A 12,591-nucleotide genomic window follows, 5' to 3' on the forward strand; every position below is an offset into this window, starting at 1 on the left:
CTACTCTGGCATTGAAGTCACCAAGGATAATGATTTTGTCTTCTGCAGGGACTTTTTGTATAAGGTGGGGTAGGTCTGAGTAGAATTTGTCTTTCTCCACAGGGTCGGCTTGCATAGTTGGGGCATATATACTGAAGAGAACAACATGTGGGAGGCGTAAGGAGATAATGCAGTCAGAGTGTCCTGTTGGCAAGGTTTCAAGTTTGGAGGCAATGGAGTTTTTGATCATAAAGCCTACACCTGAAAGATGTTTTTCAGTTTTGGGCTTGCCAGACCAGTAGAGTGTGTAGCCGGCACCATGTTTCTTCTTCGTGGTCTCTGCGAATCACACAATGGGTTATTTCTGCGCATGCGCAGCAAACTCGGAAACTTCTAGAATCTCTGGGCAGAAAGTCATGTAACTTTCTGCAGGCTTTGCTACTTTTTTGGCGGTAGCCCCGCCCATCCCGTATAAAAGGCCCCTGGTGGCCCGCTCCTCTTCAGTTCCTTCATTCCGCCGCGTTTGCAGCTCGAGGAACTTCGCTCCAGCAGCTTGTAGGATCTCTATACTGACTGACCATTACTGGCTATCGACTTGGACTGGACTTCACTATTCTTCGGTCACGATTTCTACACCGTCGACTCTATTTCCTCAACGCGGGTAACGCAGGTCCTTGCCCCAATGGCTTCCTTTAAGCAGTGCACCAAATGTGGGGTCAAGATTCCAATGTCCGATGGGCATGACAAATGCGTCCTCTGCCTTGGCGAGGGCCACATCACGGGGTCCTGCAGACATTGCAAGGCGATGACCGCCCAAGCCTTAAAGAACAGGGATCAGAAGCTTAAGGCCTCCCTGTATGACAAGGTTTTTCATCCCGCCCCGGCCGAAGCCCAAGCGTCCACGTCGGACACTTCCAAGGCCAAGGCCGACAAGGCTCCCAAGAGGGCTCACGGAGACAAGCCAAAGCCCTCTAAGGCCAAGGAAGGGCGAGAATCGAGGAGGGCCAGGTCGGCCTCCCCTCCACCGAAGACCAGACGCAAGGGGCCCCCAAGCACCATTTCAGTGCCCCCGGCAGAACCGCGGCCTGTACCAACTCCTATACCGGAGTCCGTTTCTGTTTCGGCGCCTCCACCCTTGGAACCGAGGGTGCTCATCTCCTCCAACTTGGCTGTCCATCAAAAGGATTTGGACATAGTCCAACTAGGCGACTCCTCCGAGTCTGAGGGTGAGATCCCAGACTCGGATGTCCCACCGTCTCCACAGAGACAGAGGCAACCCCCTCGCTCACGGTCCCGTTCCCCACGGAGACAGACTCAACTCCCTCGATCACCGGACCGTCCTGTGCGAGACAGAGTTTCACCACTCCGGAGAGACCGAGGCGTTCTGGGAACTGAGGCAGACGAGGCCCTGGATAGGGACCGCCGTGATCGTTCCCCACTGGATGGAGAACCACCGGACAGTGATCTTTTTGACACCTACCCGGACTTGATGTACGACCGCCACACTGGACAATATTTGTTGCCGGTGGACGTTGACCACCTGCGTCGTAATGTCCCTAGCCAAAGGGGAGTGAGGCCTCGCTCTCCACTACTTAGAGCCTCTCACTCTGGAACTTCGGACCGGGACAGGCGTCCGTCTCCCAGTAGGGAAGGTCGTGGAAGACGCCGCTCTCTTAGTAGAGAAATCTCTCCTGTAGACCGTACGGAGAGCAGATCTCGCTCCACATCACGCTCCCGTTCAGCTTCCCCGTCGCTTCAGATCCTAGAGGACCAACCTCTGACCTTCGGTGAGCCAGATGCCCCATCACCATCTGACGACGTCCGTTCCTTCTCGGATAGAGTCATCAGGATGGCTGACGCCTTGAAGTTGGAGGTCGCCCACCCCGAGGAGGACGCCCTCGACCCAGTAGAGCGCAGGATCCACGGCTGTGCCCCTGCACCACCTTCCCTGGCCTTCTTGCCTTCCTTAGAGAAGATTGCCAGACGATCCTGGGATGCACCGGCTACCATTGCCTCCACCTCCAGAAAGATCGAAAACCTCTACAGGGTCACTCCATCTGGACCCTCGTGGCTGTTCAATCATCCCAAGCCTAACTCAGCCATCGTCGAAGGTTCGCAGACTTCCTTCGCCGCCCGGCCTTCTTCTTCCCCAGTGGATAAGGAGAGTAGGAAGATCGACGGCCTGGCAAAGAAGTTCTATGCCTCTGCTGCGCTGGACATTAAAATTGCTAATTATGCAGCATGCATGGGAGCTTACGTCCAGCTGTTGATGGAAAGAATGGATCCTGTCATTAATGAGCTCCCAGATGACAAAAAGAGAGTTATGACTGCCATCCGCAATGAGGTCCATCTTGTTGGTGGTCAACAGATCATATCAGCACGTCACTCTACGGATTGTGCCTCAAAGATACTCTCTGGATCGGTGGCCCTCCGACGGTATGCTTGGCTGCGCTCGTCAGACCTGACCCCACAGGCCAAATCTGCCATAGAGGATATGCCATTTGACAATTCCGGCCTATTCAATAAAGAGACCGACGAGAAGCTGAACTTCCGCTACAGGATGAAGACAGCTGCCAAGAAACATGGCATGTCGGCCTCCGCGTCTAGACCATCCAGACAGCGCTACTCGGGTCAGAAGAGTTGGTTCCACCATGGGCAACAGCGGTTCCACCAGCCCGAGCGCCAGTTCCAGCCTCAGGACCAGAGCCACCAAGCAGGACGCCCCAGGTCTCCATCACACCAGGATCGGCGTCAACCATCCCAAGGCCGTTATCAGCAAGGCTACAAAAAGAAAGACACGCGAGGCAAGAAGAGGTTCTGATACCCTTCTGCGCACTTCGTTCCCTCTCTCTCTAACACCTTAGGGCCCTTCATTAACACCTGGGCCACTATTACCTCTGACTCTTGGGTTCTCAAAATAGTCCGAGAGGGTTATGCCCTAGAGTTTTCCGAGCTCCCCGTCACCGGAGCCGTTATTACCACCGTCCCCTCGGACACCCTCCTCGACGAAGTGCGCTCCCTCTTGGACAAGGATGCCATTGAGCCTGTCCATCCTTCCAACAGACACCGCTGCTTTTTTTCCAAATATTTTATAGTACCTAAAAGGCCAGATGGGCTTAGACCCATCTTGGACTTACGAGCATTAAACTCCTTTTTGGTTTATAGACGCTTTAGAATGATAACGCTTGCCTCTATTCTGCCACTCTTGCAGAAGGACGCCTGGTTTGCCACGTTGGACCTAAAGGACGCCTACTTCCATGTCGGCATAAGGGACGACCACCGCAGGTTTCTTGCCTTCGCAGTGGGATCGGACGCCTACCAGTACAAGGTCCTTCCCTTTGGCCTTTCCTCAGCACCAAGAGTTTTTACGAAATGCATGGCTCCTGTTGTCGCCTTCCTTCGCCAGAACGGAATTGTAGTCTTTCCTTACCTAGACGACTGGCTGTTCAGCGCCCCGTCACAGGAGGACTTGGCGCACCATATGGTCTTCGCCCAGAACCTATTGTTGTCACTGGGTCTACGGATCAACCAGGACAAGTCAAACCTGAACCCGACCAGGCAGATAGAGTTCATAGGAACAGCTCTGGACTCGGAGACGGCCATGGCCTTCCTTCCACGATCCAGGTTTCTAGCTCTTTCGTCGGCGGTACGGGCTTGCCTCAGCCGCAGACATCTTCCAGCCCGTGTGATACAGGTGGCAATGGGCCACTTGGCGTCGACCACCTTCGTTACGCGATGGGCAAGGCTAAGACTCAGACCGGTACAGTCCTGGTTCCTTTCCGTCTTCGATCCCGTAAAGGACCGTCCCGACAAGACGCTCACCATTCCAAGGAAGGTTCAGAACTCACTGCGTTGGTGGCTCCATCCAGACAACGTCTGTTCAGGCATGCCGTTTGCCCTTCCACAACCAGAACTTACCCTGACGACGGACGCGTCTCTACAGGGTTGGGGCGCCCATACATTGGGATTGACTGTCAAGGACAAATGGGCCCCCACGGAATCAGGTCTCCACATCAATGCGTTGGAGATGCTGGCGGTGGAAAAAGCTCTCAGGGCATTCCAAGGCCTTCTCTCCGACAAGGTGGTGCTTCTCCTAACAGACAACACAACCACCATGTATTACCTCAACAAACAGGGGGGCACCAAATCAGAGACTCTCCTAAAGATCACTCTCCGTATTTGGGACTGGTGCATCCAACACAAGATTTTGCTCCAGTGCATCCACCTTCCAGGCGACGACAACGGCCTTGCGGATCAGCTAAGCAGGTCCCAGACGACATGCCACGAATGGAGGCTACACCCAGAAGTGGTCTCCCTTCTTTTTCACCGATGGGGCACGCCAGAGGTGGACTTATTTGCGTCCCCCGAAAATGCTCATCTTCCCAGATACTGCTCACGGGCCCGTGTAGCCGATGCTCTGGGAAACGCGTTCCAGTTTCAATGGACAGATTGCTTCCTTTACGTTTTTCCCCCCTTTCCACTGATCACCAGGGTGCTGGCAAAGATAGGGACGGACTCATCAGATGTGATAATCATCACCCCGTGGTGGCCGAGACAGCCGTGGTTCGGCCCCCTTCTACAGAGAGCACAAGACCACCTTCGCCTCAGGTACCGGCCCGATCTGCTCTCGCTTCACAACGGCCAAGTCCACCATCCCGAGATGCAGTCCCTCCCATTGGTGGCATGGAGGATTCGATCCTGAGCTCTCTTCCATCCGGAGTACAGGACATAATCAGAGCAGCTCAAAGACCGTCTACTCGGAGAGCCTATGCTTATAAGTGGGACAAGTTCCTTTCCTTTTTACAAGCCAAGGAGGTCCCACCATCCCGTGTCTCCATCCCTATAGTCCTGGATTTTTTATTAACACTAACTGAATCAGGCCTCTCTTTGAGTTCCATAAAGTGTTACCTGTCTGCCATCTCGTCCCACTATTTGATGCAGGACAAGCCTTCATTGTTTCGAGACCCACTTATAAAGAGGTTCCTTAAGGGATTTAACAACTTACATCCACCGGCTCTTGATCCCCCTCCTCAGTGGAGTTTAGACACTGTTCTCAATTATTTAGTCTCTAAACCCTTTGAACCCTTGGCTACCACTGACTTAAGGCTCCTAACGTGGAAGACAGCCTTCCTGGTAGCTATCACATCAGCTCGTAGGGCTGGTGAATTATGTGCCCTTAGGGTGGATCAACCCTTTCTCCGTTTTCACAAGGACAAAGTGGTCCTCCGTACGGACATTTCCTTTTTGCCAAAGGTGGTGTCTGCCTTTCATATTAACCAGGACATTGTTTTACCGACTCTGGCTCCTAATCCGACCACGGACTCTGAGCGCCAACTCCATGCCCTAGATGTTAGAAGGGCACTGGCGTTCTACTTGGACAGGACAGCTGCCTCTAGGCGCTCAGAGAGACTTTTTGTGTGTTACTCTGCAGCCAAAAGAGGGCTACCGGTTTCACCACAGAGATTTTCCAAGTGGGTGGCCAACACCATCCGTCTCTGTTACGAACTGGCCGGTAAGCCCCTACCTGGTCGGGTTAGAGCCCATTCAACTAGGGCGGTAGCAGCATCCTCAGCCTTCCTAACGGGGATCTCACTCGAGGATGTGTGCAGGGCTGCTGTTTGGTCCCAGCCGTTGACATTCATAAAGCATTACAGGCTGGATGCTAGGGCCAGACAGGATGCAGCCTTTGGGAGGGCAGTGTTACTCTCTGCCATGCATTGACTTGTTCTGCTGTTAATAAATAACACAGTTGTTTGGTTTACATACTTTATTGCCTGTCTATTTTGTTAATTGTTGACACTCCCTCCTCCACTGACTTCAGCTCGCTAGTCTAACCCATTGTGTGATTCGCAGAGACCACGAAGAAGAAGGACAGGTTGCTCACCTGTAACTGTGTTTCTTCGAGTGGTCATCTGCGAATTCACACAATCCCGCCCATCCATCCCCTCAGTGTCTCCTCAATTATTTACGCTTGTTGTCACGCTGATTAGCGGCTCATTCGGAACTGAAGAGGAGCGGGCCACCAGGGGCCTTTTATACGGGATGGGCGGGGCTACCGCCAAAAAAGTAGCAAAGCCTGCAGAAAGTTACATGACTTTCTGCCCAGAGATTCTAGAAGTTTCCGAGTTTGCTGCGCATGCGCAGAAATAACCCATTGTGTGAATTCGCAGATGACCACTCGAAGAAACACAGTTACAGGTGAGCAACCTGTCCTCTTTAAGGCTGCCTTCATCGTGGAGACGAACTTCACTAAGAGCAGCGATGTCAGTGTTAAGTCATGACAGTTTATGGGCTATTAGAGCAGAACGACGCTCAGGACGTCCACTATCTGCAGAATCTTGCATGGTTCTGATGTTCCAGCATGCAAGCGTTAGTCTATTTGCACCTTTGGAGGCTGGTGTGTGACTTTGTTTCTTTGTCTTTGTTTGAAGATGCCCATTGGCCATGGCTAGCCAACCGGGTAGATGGGAATGAGTTGTTGTTAGTCCACCTTTTCTAGGCCCCTCTCTATAGGGAACAAGCAGTGCTCTCCTTTAAAAAAGCTGCTTGGTCATTCAGGATGCTGCCGAACAAGACTGTCATCCCCTGGGTCAGTCTCAAGTGACCAAAGTCCTGAACCGCCTGCATGCAAGGTTGGGACTGCAGCTTCCAGTGCATCTTTACACCTGCCATTTCATCCCTTGCCTATCGCTACAGGGCTTTTTCGGAAGTTGGATGTATCCTTCAAGCCTGTGCAATGGATTTTTCTGGTGGAGTGCAGCGTGCACAGAACTGGCCTCACCCTTTAAACCAGAGGTTTGTCTGCTGAGGCCTTGACAAGCATGGACAGTGGCAGCGAGGTCCTCGGGTCGTAGGTTTGATTAGAGTTTCCTTCTCTTAGATGGTTGACTTTACAGGGTTAGATGAGCACCATCTTCCTGGGTTTGGGATTAGAGTTTTCCTTCTCCTAGGATGGTTGCCTAGGCTAGAGAGCCCATCCTGCCCTTTGGCGCTCTTGGTCAGACCCTTCGGTTGTGACCTGTCTGGCATGGGAGGCTATTATACCACCGCCAGCATAGCTCACCATTTCATTAGGGTACACAAGCCTCTCCTCCATGACAAGGGGGCATCAATGGAGAGGTTAAAGTCTTACTGTGTTTGTAAATGGTTGTATGTCAACTTTATTATTTACAGCCAGCCCTCTGTATTCACAAATTCTTTATTCGTGAATTCAACCATCCATGGCTTGCAAATATTCCCAAAAGATCTAAATTCTAAAAAGCAAACTTTGATTTTGCCATTTATATAAGGGATGTCATTTCGCTATGCCATTGTATATAAAAAGACTTGAGCATCCATGGGTTTTGGTATCCATGAGGGTCCTAGAACCAAACCCCAATGGATACCAAGGGCCTACTGTACTTGTTTTATTTATATCCTACTTTTCCCTCTAAACTAAATGGGATTCAAAGCAGCTTAGGATTTTGAAACCCATACAGGGAGAAGGCAGGATATTAATTAATTAATTAAAAAGGGGCAAACTGCAATGTTTTTGTTGGCCACTATGGAAGCTGGTGTTGACAACATACAAACACACATATTCTGTTGTCTTGTTCTTCAATATATGGATCATTTGCATTGTTTTGTTTATATAGTATTTTTTTCATCTCATGCTTACTCCAAGAGCCATACAAGGTTCCCCCTTCCTCCTTTCCCAGTTATCCTAACAACAACCCTGTGGGGTTAAATTATGCTCAGAGCTTGGAAAGGTCACTTTTTTGGAGTATAGTTCTTATGGTCCCTTTAGTGCCCAGGTTAACTGAGCCAAAAAAACTATTTTACTGAGTTCTGGTTAGAGTGAGAGAAAACCAGTAAGCTTTGTGGCTCATGCAACTGGAATTCAAGTCTCTCCATGTGTTTTAAAGCAAGAACTGAAATTCTGTGAAAGATGACACCTGCACTGCTATCACATGCTTCATTTTTTCCACTTGACAGACCCACAATCCTCAATGTATCCTGGAATCTTCACGTGCTATGTATTATTTGCTTTGTTTAATACTCTCTCTGTAAACTTTTGGTTAGCCAGCAGCTGTCAGAGTTTCTGTCTCAAAGGTGTTTGGCTACACTGGATTATGAGGAAATGAGAGAAATTGATTTATTCAACCCAGGGGAAGGAAGGATGATTCTCCAAATGAAAGATGTTGCATAACAGACTTGGTACTGTTCCATCCTATTCCACCTGCAAAGCTGTGTTCTGCAGAAGCCATTATTGTTTGCCATTTCTTCCCTGACAGATGGAATGGGCTTAGGCTGGAGCAACAAAGCATGGCATCCCCATAGAAATGGCTTTAATCATCAAATGACTGTAACCTGTTCAGGATTACAACCCTTTATTTTAATACAAAATTCAGCCAGAAAGGCTTTCAGTGTAAACATGGTTTTGGCAGAGCAGGAAATAGGATATCAGAGCCCAGTTTCTGGGAGGCTTTGCTCAAGACCCACTAATCTCCCCCTCCTACAACACCATACTGACAAGTAAGTGCAGGTATATGTCAGTGAACAAAGTCGATATGTTCATAGGCAACATCTCTCTAAAAGAAAATTTGGTACAGAAATAACATGGAACAAATAGGGATAGGTTCCTATAAAACAACAACAAAAAGACCATTTCAATATGTTTCAGCAAACTTTTTATTCCAAACTAAGAATATGCACATGTAAAATGAAACCAGTTGGTCATAAGTAAACAGAAACATTCTGAACCTTGTAGAGACTATTTGAAAACATCTAAACTGCATCAGGAGATGTTTTTTCTTTCTTTCACTACCATCTACTTTTCTTATATGTTCCATTTTGGGGGCCAAAGATCTGCTTTAAAAAAAACATTCTGGTTAGGAAGGCATACATTATTTTCCCTTTTCTTTATATTGTTCATGTCTATCAATAAAGAATTCTGGAGGCAGCTGCTGTTTACTTTGCTGTAGGCAGGCACACTGAGGCACAGTGGGATTGACTGGAATTGAACATCATTCTTTTTCAGCTTGAGTTTTATTGCATTGTTTAGTGCAGACATTCTGCTGCAAATCAGCACCAAAAATCTGTGTTTCTCCAGTTCTCCACCATCCTATCAGTATCAATGCTGTTTAAAAAAACACAACCTTCCAGCTAGATAAAGGACAACCAAAAAATGGGGAAGTTGGTGTAAAAGACTGTAAGAAGGAGCTGCTTTGTCCAAGGCTTTGCTAAGTGGAGCCCTGGTGGCGCAGTGGTTAAATGCCTGTACTGCAGCCATTCACTCAAAACCACAAGGTTGCGAGTTCAAGACCAGCAAAAGGGCCCAAGCTCGACTCGGGCTTGCATCCTTCTGAGGTCGCTAAAATGAGTACCCAGACTGTTGGGGGCAAATTAGCTTTCTTGCTAATTAGCTTACTTGCTGTTCACCGCTATGATCTTTGGAATAGCGGTATATAAATAAAAAAAAAAGTGAGGTAGAATTCAAAGATATTGCCATGTTATTCTGTAAAGAGAGATAGAGTATGTAGAGAGATTTTGTAGCGGCTTTGAGACTCACTGAAAAAAAGAAGTTGGCAGCATGAGCCTTCATAGACTTAAATCTACTTCATCAGATGCATTTGGGGAATGCACCTGAGAAAGTAGACTTAAGTCTTCGAAAGCTCATGCTGTCAAATTCCTTTTTTCAGTTAGTCTCACAGGTGCTACAAGATCTCTCTACTTTGTTAACTGAGGTATGCTTGATCATAGAAGTAGCTAGAAACACACACATACGCACACAGGGTTTTCTGTCTGGCATCCTGTTAGTTTCATACGCATGTATAAGTTGCACTGTGTTTGCAGAGAGATTTTTTTTTTTTTGGACAATGCAGAAATGGTGATATCCAGCTGACAGAGGTGGAAGTGGAGGTGGGCATTTGGGACCATTGTGGATATACATTGCCTCTGTGTATTGCCTTTGCGGATTGTTTATTGAAGTTGTACAACTGTCAGTCATGCACATTGACCACTGATCCACATAGATTGAGCTAAAATGATATTCACTGTAGGAGTTGTGTAGCATAACTTCACTGGTAGATATTTACCTATACTGAAGCAATGTATGATCTCAGCCTCAGTTTTCAAGACCTACCTCTGATGAACAGGCCTGTGATTCTAACACTGTCACTTTTCTTCCCCTGTATGTTTTTTAAAATATTGTATGCCTGATGAAGAAGCCAGTGGAACTTCAAAAGCTTGCATATGTTTTGTGCATTTTGGTTGGCCAATAAAGGAATCACTTTTTTTTTTTGGACTGTGGATTTTGTTTTACCCATGCTGTTATTTGTGATAGACTTGAAAACATTACTTTTCTGGACTGTAATTCCCAAAGCTGGTCATGCTGCTGGATAATAATAATAAAAATAATAATAGGATTTATTTATATGCCGCCCAATCACTGGGAATCCGGGCAGCTTACAACAGAGGGGATAATAGACGGTTCCCTGCCCTCAGGCTTACAATCTAAAAAGACACGACACAAAAGGAGAAGGGAATGGTGGTCGGGAAGGGGATCAGGTCCAGCATTCTTCTCTCCCTCTGAGGCCTGGACCAAGGCAGATGGACTGGAGGAAGGGCTCTTTTTCTTAATCAAGGCTGGGCCCGATGGCGTTGGACCTGTCCTTTTACTCCTTCCCAGGCCAGAAGATGACAGTTGGAAGGAGGGAGGGGAGGGCTCTTCCTCTTCAGGCCCGATGGCGTTGGGCCTGTCCTTTCACTCCCTCTAAGGCCAGAAGATGACAATTGGAAGGAGGGAGGGGAGGTCACAAATAGTAAACTTTCCATGCTCTTTGATAATTGAACCCCTGAAAGGGTTGACTCAGATTTCCACCCAACTTTTCTGGTGGACCACCCGATTCAATTCTTAATTTGCTACTGGACGAATAACCATTTACAAACTTTTACAAAATAATGTATCAATAAAACCTAAAAGAAAGGGAATGGTGTTTCAGTTCTGCTGATAGCCAGAATACTTTGTAGGTTCTTGTGCCTTTATTTAGGACCTACTGTGACAGTCCTGGAAGTTTCCATTGCTCCATTTAGTAGTGCATTATATGGAGCTATTCTGAGGATAAAATTATCATAAAAATTGTGGAAGGGAGATGACACAGATATCTTTGGTTTAATCTAGGGCTGCCTCCATATAGTGAGCAGCCAAAAAGGTCCCCGTGTATGAATCCAGAGGGACTAATTATAATGTCAGTAACATATGGATGGTGTTATACTTAGGACAGAGCTGAAGCTTCTCTCTCTGCACATGTTGCCCAACCATGCCCTACTAAAAAAAGGGAACTTTTTGAGCTTTGCCTTGTTTTTATGTGGAATTATTTGCACAGATAGAACTGTGAACATGTGAACAGCTGGTACTGTATGGACAAAAGCTGGGTCAGAAGCTCTATCACCTATTTAGAAGACAGACAAGAAAGGCAGATTTTGTTCCCCTTTTCAACACCTGATTATGATATTATAGAGTTGGATCCTTTCTGTTGAAATCAGTGGGATGTCAGCTAATCATGTTAGCTTCAAATCCCATCAGCTTCAGTGGAACCCCTTTAAATATGACAACATTTGGATACAATTTCTTGTATTATAGAGAGAGCCAGCATAGTGTAGTTTTCTGGAACATGGTCACATAGTCCAAAAAACCCACAAAAAAACTATAGTGTAGTAGTTTGAGTGTTGGTCCAGGACTCTGAAAAACCAGGGTTTGAATCCCCTCTTGGCCATGGAAACCCATTGGCTGGCCTTGGGCAACTCAGATTCTCTTAGCCTCAGATAGCAAACTTTGTCAGAATAAATCTTGCCAAGAAAACCCTAAGTTGGGGCCACCATCAGTTGGAATCCATTTGGTGGCATGTAACAACCACAACAAAGGGATCTTAGAGATCTTCCAGTACAGCCCCTCCTCAATACAGTATGCAACTCCAGCCTTCCTGCAAGATGGTCATCCCATCTCAGTTGAAATGCCTCCAGTGAAAGAGAACTCTCTCCTTCTGAAGTAGATATCGAACAGTTTGCAGTATTAGAATTTATCAACTAATGTGCAGCGGAAAAACTGTTTCTTTCCAACATTTACCTCCTGATTGCAGGGTTGCCTTCTGAAGCAACAGAGAATGAATCTGCTTCACTTTCTATATGGCAACTTCTAAGATTTTTGAAGGTAGAGCTGGTGCCATCTGTCTCATTGTAATGTGATCTGTGTAGGGCTCATTTTGAAAAATGTTTAGAAACCTAAACTTCAGCTGGTGCAAAATGCTGTGGCCATACTGTTGACAGGGGCTGGTTACAATGAGTATGCTGTTCCTCCATTAAACAGATTCACCACTTTTCACTTCGTTTACAGGCTTAATTCAAAATATTTGTTATGATTTCGTAAACCCTATGCACCTTGAGTCCAGGCTATCAGAATGACCATGGTCTAAACTAGTACTACTTCAAGTGGTGATTTGTGAACCAGTGTCAGTCAGTGAGATATCAGTAGCTAGTCCCTGGAGAGTTTTCAGGAAATAAAGGAACAGTTGAAACCAATGGGCACAAATGTGGTACCAGTCCCTGGAATATTGGGAGAAAAATTGCTTGTCC

At 47.3% G+C, this 12,591-nt stretch overlaps 1 protein-coding gene across 2 annotated transcripts in view; it reads left to right on the forward strand.

The window, feature by feature from the left end:
- The window catches only part of LOC149317634 (E3 SUMO-protein ligase NSE2-like), a 277,961-nt gene that overhangs the window by 242,064 nt on the left and 23,306 nt on the right, over positions 1–12,591 (forward strand). The gene's annotated exons all lie outside the window — the stretch shown is intronic.

Source organism: Sceloporus occidentalis, unplaced genomic scaffold (genome assembly GCF_023333645.1).
Source record: "Sceloporus occidentalis isolate IW3139 unplaced genomic scaffold, rSceOcc1.0.p SCAF_3, whole genome shotgun sequence".
In the NCBI taxonomy this organism is placed as follows: domain Eukaryota; kingdom Metazoa; phylum Chordata; class Lepidosauria; order Squamata; family Phrynosomatidae; genus Sceloporus; species Sceloporus occidentalis.